Source organism: Eubalaena glacialis, chromosome 2 (genome assembly GCF_028564815.1).
Source record: "Eubalaena glacialis isolate mEubGla1 chromosome 2, mEubGla1.1.hap2.+ XY, whole genome shotgun sequence".
Taxonomy (NCBI): Eukaryota; Metazoa; Chordata; class Mammalia; order Artiodactyla; family Balaenidae; genus Eubalaena; species Eubalaena glacialis.
The window spans coordinates 100,378,719-100,391,215 of NC_083717.1; the positions used below are offsets into that span (position 1 = coordinate 100,378,719).

Below are 12,497 nucleotides of genomic sequence, written 5' to 3' on the forward strand. Positions count from 1 at the left end.
ATGCTTTTAAGCCCCATGCTATATTAACTTTGAAGCATAATGACCATTGATGATTTCTGTACCAGTTCCTAGTCACTTTTCTGAAACAGATTTACTCCATTAACTTTTTTGGTTAATTCTAGAAAGGAACAGTTTACCTGAAAACCACATTTAGATTACTCAAGTTCATCATTATTACTCCATGGTCTGAAAGTGTCATTTACTTTAATCTCTTTAACATTTCTTCTCAGTCTCATCCTACTTAGAACAGAACTCCACCTCTTTACCAAATATTACTTCATAAAATATCTTCTGTAGATGTTCTCTAATATCCCTTCCTCGGTCTGGTGGTATATGTGAGCCACTATTATTTTAAAAGTAATGCATGTTGATTGTATTGGAACATATGGATACAATTTTAAATGTAAAGAAAAATATAAAATTACCCTCCTTTTCGACCTTTAAGTTGAACTATGTTGCTTTCATAGTTACCATCTGTCTTTATACCCCATTAGACTGTTCAGTTCACAGAGGAAAGGACCCTTAAGATTTTTCGCTTCTGTAGCACCCACCACCTTGTATACCACATGCCTTGTGACAGACATTTCGTTAAAATAATTGAGTTTTTAAATGTTTTTCCACAATATCAAACTTTCTCTTGAGGAAGACAGATCAAAATGATACCATCTTGTGTATTTAAGTAGACAGTCAAGGCAAAAGCACCCAGTAAATAGCTGTTTATCACTTACAAGACAGATGAAATAATTATTTGCAGGAAGCGGTGCATCTATAGGCAGGGAGGGATTTTTGAGATCTCCTTGTTTACCACATCTATTCTGATTGTTTCCTAGCTAGATTTCACACAAGGCATCTGTATTTGAGGAACCCAGATCCTCCGATCTGTCACAGTTAACCACCTAGTTAAATACTCAGTAATTATATATTGGAGTAAAACTACTCAACCACTGTGTGTGTCTCTCAAAACTAGATCGTCTGTGTTACCAACTAAGAGTTGTCTTATTTTGTATTTCCCTTGGAGCCTTGCTGGATTTTGTAGCATACAATATAGGTACTCAATAAGTATGTATTGAAGAAGTACCACAGAATATTTCCAATATTAGATGATCTGCGAACTTTTTCTTAGGAGAAATCCCAAGGTAAGGTTCTGATCCTCTCTGGAATATGTTTTCCTCCTTCTAGGCCTTTTGGAAATTCCTCAAAGCAGAGTTTCTTCCTGGGGTTCTTGATTCTACCTCAGTGGGCATGAGGGGGGGGGAAAGGGTATGGTTATTCTTCAGAAAAGCTACATGCGCCAGTTTACAGTAAACAGTACCTTTCATCAGGGTACTTACTTTCATGCACTGTCCCACCCCACATTTAGCTCTCGCCCTTGTTTTTTCATTGGAATTTCTGTGGAGTCCTGCATTATGGAACTTGACTTTCAATTATAAATGTTTTAGTATATGTTTCTAAATACAAGAACTGTAGTATCTTCACATCTAAAAAACTTAAGTTACTTATCAGATAATATAGTCATTCTCAAAAAACATTATTTTTATAATTTGCTTGAATCAGGACCCAGATAAGATTCATGTTTTGCAGTTGCTTGATTTGTCTTTAAATTCTCTTTTAATATATAGGTTTCTCCTCCCACCTTTTTTTTTTCCAGTTTATTTTTTGAAGAACCAGCTCATTCATTCTAAAAAGTTTCCCACATAAAAGGTTTTGCTGATTATTTCATTAGTTGTCATTTTATGTTTATGTTTCCTGTATATGCCATAAACTAGTTGTTAGGTTTAGAGGCTTGGTCAAATTCAAGATTGGTTTTTTGAGAAGAATGCTTCATTGGTGGTGGTGTATACTTCCACTAGGAAACACAGGTCTTGTCTTTTTGGTGGTCATTGCTTAGATGTATTAATTAGGTCAGTGGTTCTCAAAGTGGACCATAGACCCTGAGAGTCCCCAGGACACTTTCACGGGGCCTACAAGGTCAAAACGTCTCATAACTCGTAAGTTATTGTTTACCTTTTTCAATGTGTTGAAAGTTTTATTGATGTAGCAAAATTATTGATGGGTAAAACTGCTGGTACCTTAGCATGAATCAAGGCAGTAGCACCAAACTGTACTATTGTTCATTATAGTCTTCACCTTCATGCCACAGTTTTTTTTTAAAGTTCATTTCAATTTTTAATTAATCTTGACCTTGAAAACATGTCTTTAATAGTCTGTGGAACAAAATGAAAAATATGCATAAAGCACTTTTGCTACATAATGAAGTGTGATGATTGTTTCAAAGGAAAGGCAATTATGCAATTGTGTGAGTTACAAACTGAACTAGTCACTTTTTTCATTGAACATGTCTACTTGGAAGAATGACTGGCAGACAAACCAGGGTTCTTCTGACTTGAGTGTTTGGCAGAAAACTAACAGTACTTGTTACTGCTAAAATTTGAACTTTCAAGAGAAAGTTGGAATTTTAGAAAACTTGCCTCTTAACACCGTAGCATGACAGCTTCCCAATACTTTTCCAATATAATCAGTGCTGATTTAACAACAGTTATTTTTGACAGTTTATAATGAAATGTGTCAACATTTGGACGATCTGCAAAACAACCAATGTTCTCCAAATGCTCTGTGCATGGATTACAAAATGGTCCGTGAATGAAGAAGTGAAAAACTCTAGCAGGGTAGAAGAAGTTTACAGGAGTTTCAGATTCTACACTGCAGCTGACCTTTAAGAAACCACCATTTGTCAAATTTTGGTATTGTCTCAAATAAGAATATCCACAACTATCTAAAAAGCCTGTTAAAATACTCCTTCCCAAACAAAGCTAGACAAATCAAAGACAGTGTGTTATGCCTTATAGATTAATAAAATAGAATTAAGAGTCCAGAAATTTGTGGTTGATTTTGGCACCCTACAAGGGTGCCAAAACAGCTCAATGGGGAAAGAATGGACTTTTCATTAAATTGTTTTGCGACAACTAGATACCCACTTGCAAAAGAATGAAGTTGAACCCGTACCTTACACCATATGCAAAAGTCAACTCAAAATGGATTGAAGGGACTTACCTGGTGGTCCAGTGGTAAAGAATCTGCCTTCCAATGCAGGGGATGTGGGTTTGATCCCTGGTCAGGGAGCTAAGATCCCACATGCCACGGGGCAACTAAGCCTGCGTGTCACAACCATTGAGCTCGTGCGCCTCAAGAGAGCCTGCTTGCCGCAAACTACAGAGCCCATGTGCTCTGGAGCCCATGCACCACAACTAGAGAGAAAACCAGCACGCCGCAACTAGAGAGGAGCCGGAGCAGACAACGCACTGTAACGGAAAGATCCTGCATGCCTCAACAAAGATCCTGTGGGCCTCAACTAAGACCCAACGCAGCCAAAAAAAAAAAAAAAAGATTGAAAACCTAAATGTCAGAGCCTAAATCATGAAACTCTTAGAAGAAAATGTAGGTGTACATTTTTGTGACATTGGATTAGGTGATAGTTTCTTAGATACGGCGCCAACAGCAAAGGCAACAAAAGAAAAAATAGACAAATTGAACTTCGTCAAAATTTTTAAGTTTTGTGCATCAAAGTACACCATCAGCAGTGAAAAGACAACTCTCAGCATGGGAGAAAAATTTTGTAAGTAATATATCTGATAAAGGACTTGTGTAAAGAACTTACAACACAACAATAAAAAGACAGCTCATGACAAAGCAGTTTTAATATTTGGTGTATGTTTATACTCAAGAGAAATGAAAATGTCTACACAAAACTCGTACGCAGATGTTGATAGCAGCATTATTGATAACAGCCAAAAAGTGGAAACAACACAAATGTCCATTGGATGAATGGATTAATAAAATATGATATATCCAAAAGTAGAATATTGTCTGGCTATAAAAGGAAGTACTGATGTATCCTACAACATCCCATGGGCCTTTCAATTCTGTAGTAACTGTGTATACACCACAGTGCAAAATGAAGCTGGATAGACTCGGATTCTTATTCTTGCTCTGCCACTTATTCCATGACTGACCAACTTATTGAACAAGCCTATTTGACAATATTTGTCTCATATTGTTGTGAAGGTGCAGTGAGTTAAGTACTCAGCAAATAAAAATACTCAAATAATAGGTCTCTTCATGCTACCTTTTTTTCTCTTGGAAGTTCCAATAGAGAGAGGAGGGTATGATGAAGAATAGAGAACATTCTGAGAGTGATTTTTCTCTTTATAAAGGAACTTATTATCTTGTAGCTTCTTTTGTTAGTATAGTTAAAATATCAGCACCTGCTTAAGAGACGTGTATATGTGTATAATGTGCTCAAAGTGTATGTCTTTTCTATGTTCATCTCAACATTTGAAGGCACTTTTAAGTTATCCTTTAAGACTTTAAGAGTGAGATTAGAAAAAAAAAAAGATGTAAAAAGTTGCCATAAGCACAAAGGTAAAACTAAAACATCAAGAGAATTCAAGTCAAGTAACCGTACAAGTGCAAGTGTACGAAAGTCAAAATAATGGAAAATCTGTGGGAAGAGTTGGAAGCACAGAGAATAAATCTAAGTGGTCAATAGACTGTGAGTTATATGAAGGTAGAGACTTGTATTTTATTCACTGCTAAACAACCAGCACAGAGACTGGCACAAAGTAGAGTCACAATAAATATCTTCTAGATTAGTAAATGAGATATAATAACTATTTAATAAGCGTTCCAGATTAAAAGACCTAGAAGAGAGGAAATAAGTGAAAAGACCTACTTAATGCCACATTTTGGTCACTCTGCAAATGAGCAAAAAAGTAAGTATACAGGGCTTCCCTGATGGCACAGTGGTTGAGAATCCACCTGCCAATGAAGGGGACACGGGTTTGATCCCTGGTCTGGGAAGATCCCACATGCCGCGGAGCAACTAAGCCTGTGCGCCACAACTACCGAGCTTGTGCTCTAGAGCCCGTGAGCCACAATTACTGAGCCCGCGTGCTGCAGCTACTGAATCCCACGTGCCTAGAGCCCGTGCTCTGCAGCAAGAGAAGCCACCACAATAAGAAGCCTACGCACCACAACAAAGAGCAGCCCCTGCTCGCCACAACTAGAGAAAGCCCGTGTGCAGCAATGAAGACCCAACACAGCCAAAAATAAATAATTTTTTTTTAAAAAGGTAAGTATACAAAGGGGAGAAAAATCAGATTGACATAAGAATTTTCATCTGTCCTATAGTATCTAGGAGACAACAAAGCAATATTGTTAAGCGAAAAGGGGGAGCTTGAACCCAGCTATTTAATGGCTTTCTCAGAAAGTTCACAATTTTCTTGGAAAATATTAAGGATAAACTCAAGCAAAAAGAAAAATAAAATCTAATTCTTGCGTCAGCAGCACATATACTAGAATTGGAATGATACAGAGATTAGCACGGCCCCTGCACAAGGATTACACACAAATTTGTGAAGTGTTCCATATTTTTCCCCTAAGACCCCAGCCATGCCCTCAACCATGGCAGAGATTGCCATTGCTCCTAGAAGAAGCCCAGCTCCCTCAGGGCTCCTGCTCCACCCCCTTGGGCCCTGGACTCGCCCCCCTGATGGCAGCAACCACCACTGAACCAGGAGAAGCCCTAGCTTGCAACTGACTCTAGCCACTCCAACCCCAGCCCTACTTCCCACCAAGGAGGCAGTTGCCGATGCACCCCAGGAGAAGACATGGCCCCTATTCACTTCATGTCCAGCTCTCGCACTAAAGCCACTGGCCACACACAAATTGCATAGGGATGTTCCCATACACCATGAAGACTGGGATAGGTAACTTTCACCTAATTTCATAGAGACAGAGAAAGTCAAACAAAATGAGAAGACAGGAATATGTTCCAAACAAAAGAGCAAAATAAAACCTCAAGGGGGGAAGAACCCTAATAAAATGAAGATAAGTAATTTACCTGATAAAGAGTATAAAGAAATGGTCATAAAGATGCTCATTGAACTCAGGAGAAAAATGGAGGGACTCAGAGCTTCAACAAAGAACATATAAGAAAGACCCAATCAGAGCTGAAGAATACAATAACTGGAATGAAAACTATACACTGGAAGGAATTAATAGCAAATCAGGTGATACAGAAAAACGTACAAGTGACCTGGGAAGTTAGAATAATGGAAATCACCCAATCAGAACAGCCAAAAAAAAAAAAAAATTTTTTTTTAATGATAGTTAAAGCGACTTCTAGGACAACATCAAGTGTACTAAGGTTCACATTATAGGGATCCCAGAAGGAGAAGTGAGAGAGAGAAAGGGGCAGAAAATGTATTTGATGAAATTATGGCTGAAAACTTCCCTAACCCAAAGAGAGAAACAGATACCCAGGTCCAGTAAGTACAGAAAGTCCCAAGCAAGATGAACCCAAAGAGAGACCAAGACATACCATAATTAAAACAGCAGAAATTAAAGAGAATTTTAAAGGCAGCAAGAGAAAACAAAGAGGTACATCCAGGGCATCCCCCATAAGGCTATCTGCTGATTTTTCAGCAGAAACTTTGCAGACCAGAAGGGAGTGGCATGATATATTTAAAGTGGTGAAAGGAAATAACCTATAACCTCAGATACTCTACCCAGCAAGGTTATCATTCAGAATTGAAGGAGAGATAGTATGCCTGACAACAAAAACAAAGAGTTCATCACCACTAAACTGGCCTTATAAGAAATGTTAAAGGGGGCAATAACAAGAAATAAAATATATGAAAGGGAAAATCTCAGTGGCAAATGCAAATAACAGTAAAGGCAGTGGATCAACCACTGAAATAAGCTAACATGAAGATTAAAAGACAAAATTGTAAAATCAGCTGTAACTACGATAAACAGTAAAGGGATAGACATAAAGATGTAAAATATGACATCAAAAACATAAAACGTGGTGGGGGAGTGAAAAATGGAGATCTTTTAAAATGTATTGAACTGAAATGACTATCAGTTTAAAACAAGTAGATATAGTTATAGGTCGATATATATGAACTTCATGGTAACCACAAATCAAAAACCTAAAATATATATGCAAAAATTAAAGAGAGGAACCCAAACATAACACTAAATAAAATCATTAAACAACAAAGAAGAGACTAAGAGAAGAGAACAGAAAAGAACTACAAAAACAACCAGAAAACAGGTAACAAAATGGCAATATGTACCTACCTATCAATAATCACTTTAAATGTAAGTGGTCTAAATGCTCCAAAAGACATAGGGTGGCTGATTGGATTTAAAAATACCAAACAAGACCCATCTGTATGCTGCCTACAAGAAACTCACTTCAGAGCTGAAAACACAGACTGAAAATGAAGGGATGGAAGAAGATGTTCCATGCGAATGGAAACGAATAAAGCTGGGGTAGCAGTACTCATCAGACAAGGTAGACTTTAAAACAAAGTCTATAATAAAAGACAAAGAAGGGCATTATATAATGATAAAGGGGTAAATCCAAAAGAGGCTATAAATTCGTAAATGGGCACCTATCTGCACTTAATATAGGAGCATCTAAATATATAAAGCAAATATTAACAGACATAAAGAGAGAAATTGACAGTAATACAATAATAGTAGAGGACTTTACCACCAGACTTACATCAGTGGATAGATCATCCAGACAAAAAGTCAATAAGGAAACATTGGCCTTAAATGACATGTTAGAACAGGTGAACTTAACAGATATGTACAAGATATTCCACGCCAAAAAAGCAGAATACACATTCTTTTCAAGTACACATGGAACTTTCTCCAGAGTAGATCACATGCTAGGCCATAAAACAATTATCAATAAATTTAAGAAGATTGAAATTATATTAAGCTTCTTTTTGACCACAATAGGATAAAACTAGAAATCAATTACAAGAAGAATGGAAAAACAAACATATGGAGACTAAACAACTTGCTACTAAAAAAAACCACAATGGGTCAATGAAGAAATCGAAGAGGAAAACAAAATATCTTGAGACAAATGAAAATAAAAACACAACTTTCCAAAATCTATGGGAAGCAGCAAAAGCAGTTCTAAGAGGGAAGTTCATAGCAATACAGGCCTAACTCAAGAAATAAGCAAAATTGATAAACCTTTAGCCAGATCATTAAGAAAAATGAGAGAGGGCCCAAGTAAACAAAATTAGAAATGAAAGAGAAGTTATAATCAATATCACAGATAAGATATACAATCATAAGAGAATACTTCAAATAGTTGTACAACAACAAATTGGACAGACATTTGCAGGACAGACCCATGTTTTTCGGGTTCTTCCCATGACAAAGTGTGAGTGGCCTCTGTGGGCATTACTGGCCTCTGTCGGAACACTTGCAATCTACCCACGTGTGTTAGAATTCTATTCCCACACGTCTTTGCAGCCTGTTCCCACTGAAGGTCCGCTAAGACTTGCCTACAATTACTGACAGCCTCATCCCACCCCAACACTTGTACACTCACTCTCAGGCGAAAAAGCCATATTACTTAGTTTCTGGTGCAGTTTTAGTGAACTTAAAGCCATCTGAGAAGAGAGACCAAAAAAAAAAAGTAATCCATCAAAATCAGAAGCAGAAAATAACAGGGAGAGCCTGATTCCTTTCTTCTTCTCTTCCTTCGTTCCTTCACACTTTAGTCTAAAAGCCATAGTTGAGACCAATCTAGTTAGGCCTCGTATTGTTGCAGGGCAGCAGTGACTTGACGTAGGGTGTCAGAGAAGCAGGGTAAGGATGGTGTCTGTGTGTAGTGTAACAGGGTGGGGATCAGGGGTGGCAGCAACAGGAGATAATTTACATGCATAGGGGTTGATCAAATAAGGAAACATATTGAGAGTAATGGGGGGCTGTGACACTGTAATAGTGTGAGTATACCTAGCTCCCAGATCTTCTAAATACTGTTCTCCTCTAACAGGAACCAGGGCTCTTTGAGAAATGGCTGACTTCAGGACTGGGACAGGGACAATACAAGGTAAGTCTGGAAGACCTTGCTGTACCAAAAAGTAAGGAAGTGCCCAAAGAATGATGGGAACATGTCAAACGGGTACAGAAAACATATTGAAGGGCCTCCTGCTGGCTAATCTTGAGATGATTTATACATCAGAAATAAATGATAATAATAACAGATTCTAATCCAGTGAATAAAACAAATTCATGAGTCCACCATGATTAATTTTTTAAAAAAACAAATGAGGAAAAGAGAAAACTTCTCTTTATAGTAGAGGATCAGCTAATGAATGTAGTTGGAATAACAGCATTAGGAAATCACCACTTGGCAACCACCATAGTGATAATTAATCCAGCCAAGCAACATTGATTAATGTGTGAAAGTTTGATGAAGAATGGACCATTTACACTGTCTCTAAGTCCTCCCCACAAAATACTGATTACAATAAGGAAAAGTAACTACATTGGAGAAACCTGGAAGGCCCCACTTTATCTGAGTGATTAGAGTTAACATTGCCAGTGCTGGGACAGATCAAAATTGTGTTGCACCTAATATGATGCAGTAAGAACACAGCATCACTTCTGTGATATTTGTATTACAAATGCATGAAGTGAATCTGATCATGAGGAAACATCAGACAAACCCAAATTAAGGGGTATTCTTCAAAATAACTGGCCAGTAATCTTCAAAAGTGTCAAGTTCTTGAAAGTCAAGGAGATACATAAGAACTGTTTCAGGTTGAAGGATCCTAAAGAGACGTGATAACAAAATGCAATATGTGATCCCAGCTAAGCCATGCCCAGACTCCGACCTACAGAAACTGAGATAATATTGTAAATGGGTGTTGTTTTAAACCACTAAGTTTTTGGTAATTTGTTACACAGCATAGAACACTAATCCATGGGTGATCTTACTTATGCACATAGATACAAAAATCTTGAACAAAAGATTAGCAAATAGAATCCAGCAATTCATGAAAATGATGCGGCATCACAAATAAGATAGGTTTCTCCAAGAAATAGAATATGGGTTTAATATGTGACCATCATCAATAATTAACCACGATAACAGAATAAAGAAGATAGAATCTCATGATTACCTCAAAAGATACAGAAAAACCTGATCACATTCACAATCTATTCATGATTACAACTCTCAAAAAAAAAAAAACTATGCCTTTAGTAAGCATCACACTTAATGGTGAATTATTCAAAGCTTTTCCTCAGTTCAGGAATGAGCTATGGATACCTACTATCCCACTTGTATTCACTGTTTTACTAGAGGTGCTATCTAGTTCAAAAGATAAAAAATAAAAGTCATAAGAATTGGAAAGGAAGTAATCCAAAGAACCTAAATAAAAATTAGACTTAAGTAAGTTTATAAAGGTTCCTGGATACAAGATCAACATATGAATATGAATTGTATTTTTACCTTCCAGCATCAAATTAAAATGAAATTTTAGCAAGACTATATTGATTAGGAGAAACTGAAGGTCTTGGGAGAACTTCACTGACAAAAGGAGCAGGATGATAGGATTCAAGTCCTCCAGAACCACCACTGTGGTGACTTCAAGAAACTCCTCTGTAAATAGGCCGCAAAGATCAAATAGCTGCAAGAGTTAGCACCTCTAGTTGCCAGGATCCCTTATCCTGGTGTCAAAAAGTGATTATTCTTAATGTCTTTGTGTAGCCTGAGTATAAGTATATAAATATAAATGTATATGTATAACCATTTGGACATACTATAGGCAAACTCTTAAGCACCTTGCTTTTTGACTTACCAGTACTGTACTTTGGAGATAAATCTAAGTTACAAATATGTCTACTACATTCTTATTTTTTAAACTTTTTAGTTTGAGATAATTTCAAACTTACAGAAGGATTTCAGGAAGAGGATAAAGAACTCCAATATACCCTCACTTGGATTCACCAATTGCAGACATTTGGGCTGCATTTGCTTCATATTTGCTTTATCACTCTCCCTTCCCTCCTTTCCTCATGTGTGTCTGTGTCTGTGTGTGTTTTCCTGATCCATTTGAAAGCAGGTTGCATAAATCATGTCCCTTTATCCCTAAATCCTTCAGTGTGTATTTATTAAAAACAAGGACATTATCTTTAATAAACAGAATACAGTTTTATAAAATTCAGATATAAAACTATTCTTATATAATCCATATTCAGATTTCATCAGTTGTCCCAATAATGTCCTTTTATACTATTTTTTTTTTCCTGATCAAGGATCCCGCCCAGGATTGAGTATTTGTCTTGTTTCTCTAGTTTCTTTTTAATCTGAAATAGTTCTCAGCCTTCTTTCTTTCCTGACATTGACAATTTTGAAGAGTTTTTTCCTTTTGTTACCTCATTCATTTTACTTGATGTAGAGTTGAGAAAAGATGAATTGAATTGGCCCTAATGGCTCTTTCTTTACCTACTCTCTACAGATTCTAAGTTAGCTCAGAGGAAGAACATGTTGGTATTAGCTCCGGAACTCCAGAGGCTCCCCCTTTCTAACAAGACCACTTCCTCGACCAGGTTGCTATCACTGCTATTGGTCGCATGTATTCTCTGACCCCTTTTCATCTAGACAGAGCATTGGGTAAGGGTTCTTTGCAGGGGTTGGGGGGTCCCTCTCTATTGAAGTGCTTTCTTTTTTTTTTTTAACATCTTTATTGGAGTATAATTGCTTTACAATGGTGTGTTAGTTTCTGCTGTGTAACAAAGTGAATCAGCTATACGGACACATATATCCCCCATCCCCTCCCTCTTGCATCTCCCTCCCACCCTCCCTATCCTACCCCTCTAGGTGGTCACAAAGCACTGAGCTGATCTCCCTGTGCTATGCGGCTGAAGTGCTTTCTTAAGCACAGTTCTCTGTGAAGAAAATGAGAGCTCAGGATCTCATGTGTGCTTTGCTATTTCTCAACTTATAACTTCTTCTTTGATGAATATTTTTATTTGCCCAGTGTGGCATTAGTGGTGTGTGTGTGTGTGTGTGTGTGTATACCTCTTTTGCACTATAATTGATGACCGTGAAGGGAAATACTCCAGTCTATCCCAATGCTATGCATTTTGGGAAGCAGCAAAATCCATCTGCCTCTTTCCCCGGTGTGAGACACAGTCCCTCAAAGTCCCTGGAGTGGTGTGGTCACTGGGAAGGTGGATGAGTGCCCTAAGGGGGCAGAGTTGCCATAGTATCCACTGATATGGAGGCAAATCTTCTGTGTATGTGTGTGTGTGTGTGTGTCTGTAATATATATATACAAGAGAAACTTGGAAAGATGAAGAGAGGTTATATGTTCAGTTAATTCTCTGAAATCTAATCTTTTAAGTTTTAAAGCAACCAAGTAACAGTATCTCATGGCAGCATTCTAGAATTTTGAAGTGTAATGTAAAGGATTATGATGTATGGGAAATCCAAGTTGGAAGGTACCTGAAGTACGGATGAAATCAGTTTGCAGCTACTGACAGTAGGAAGGAACATATAAGTTGTTTATTACAAACAAGAAGAGCCAAAGTAACAGGCTTGGAGAAATGAAGTTAAAAGGATTAGACGGAGCTCCTGAATAGAAGTGAAAGATCAACGTCGTTTCACTAAA

General features: G+C 37.4%; 1 pseudogene; it reads left to right on the forward strand.

Moving 5' to 3' along the window:
- Window positions 1-5,331: 5,331 nt before the first annotated feature.
- On the forward strand, window positions 5,332-5,431 carry LOC133086099 (U6 spliceosomal RNA; annotated as a pseudogene).
- Window positions 5,432-12,497: the final 7,066 nt, after the last annotated feature.